Below are 1,625 nucleotides of genomic sequence, written 5' to 3' on the forward strand. Positions count from 1 at the left end.
AAGAAGACAAATGCAATCAAATTCATAGTGTAAAGCTTAGCGACAAATTGCGTCGTATACTCGGATTTGAATCATCCTCTGTTAATACACCTTTCGTAGTAGACAGAGCTGCCGGTGTTGATAGTTTCGAACCGATCAGCTTGGCCCGTGCTATCCCCGACAAGTTATTTGTTTATTGCGACATTTGCGAGTCATACATAACCGGAGATGCGCTAACACCGCTTCTTCGAATCGTTACTAACAATACCACGGATAAATACGGTTCTAATCAGGTNAAACATTACTCGCCTGGAAATTATATTCCGCTTCGTAAAACAAATTTCCGCGTGATAGAAATAGATATAAGAGATCANTTTGGTAAATTTATTCCATTCGAATTCGGCACGTTGACGGTAACGTTACACTTTAGACGCGTATTCGAGTAGAATATGGCTCATTATATGGAATATTACGAGATCCAGAGCGGGGGCGGTGTTCCGAAAGTTTTCACGGGATCGATGTATCAGCGTGGTCACGGTATCGGAAGCTTTCTCGGCGGATTGTTCAGGAGGGTGCTTCCCTACCTGGCTAGCGGAGAGCGCGCGATCGGAAAAAAAGCTTTACGCGCCGGTGTGAGAATAATAGACAATGTGGGGGATAACAATATTCCGCTAAAAGAAGCAGTTAACAGTCGTTTCAAAGAATCACATGACAATCTCAAACAACAAGCAAAAGAAAAAATAAACAGCTTAATGCGAGGGTCGGGATATATACCCCTTGCAAAGAAACGCCCGGGTCAGTTTGACCCTGGTGAGCTCCCCGTTCACTTCGCGATCAAGCGTCGCCGTCGTAGCACCAACAAGAAATCGGCTTCCGTGCGGAGAAAAAAGAAAACTCGAGCAATTAAACGCCCAACGAGTAGAGGAATTCAGTAGAAAAAGAAGAAGAAGCGCGCGACAAAAACTAGCAAACGCCGCGTGAGCAAGAAACGAACCGTGAGCGATATATTCTCGTAGACGAAGCAAAATGTCTTTTCTCCATACTCACTCGTGTGAGTGTTTCAAAAGCGAACTTGATCTTTTCACTCTACCGCCCACTCAGACCATTATCGAGAGTTCGCAATGGATTCATTACAAACCTTTGTCGACTCTTGCGGACGACGCTCCCGTGGAGTTTGTCGTACCGTGACATGGTGAAGATTACATAGATCTCGCGCATACTCTTCTCAGTCTTCGCGTGATATTGCAAACCCCCGCAGCGGTTATTCCGGCTACTTCGGCTTCTGCTGCTGCAGAGCATAAAGTAGGGCCTGTAAATAACTTTTTACATTCCATGTTCAATCAAATTGATGTGTACTTCAATCAAAAGCTTGAGTCGCCTCCGAACAATGCTTACGCGTATCGAGCCTATTTCGAGACATTGTTGAATTATTCTTCAGAAGCAAAATCCTCTCATCTCATCACCTGTTTATGGGATAGCGATCCTCCGGAGCTGATGGATGACGGCTTTGATGCTCCAACTGAGAACCCCGCTCTCGTGAGACGTATGCAGTATTTCAAAAATAACCGTGCTGTGGATCTCATAGGACATCTAGATTGCGACGTTTTCAATCAAGATAAATTCTTGATTAATGGCGTGGAAATGCG

Source organism: Pseudomyrmex gracilis, unplaced genomic scaffold (genome assembly GCF_002006095.1).
Source record: "Pseudomyrmex gracilis isolate BER0280 unplaced genomic scaffold, ASM200609v1 scaffold_1159, whole genome shotgun sequence".
Classification (NCBI taxonomy): domain Eukaryota; kingdom Metazoa; phylum Arthropoda; class Insecta; order Hymenoptera; family Formicidae; genus Pseudomyrmex; species Pseudomyrmex gracilis.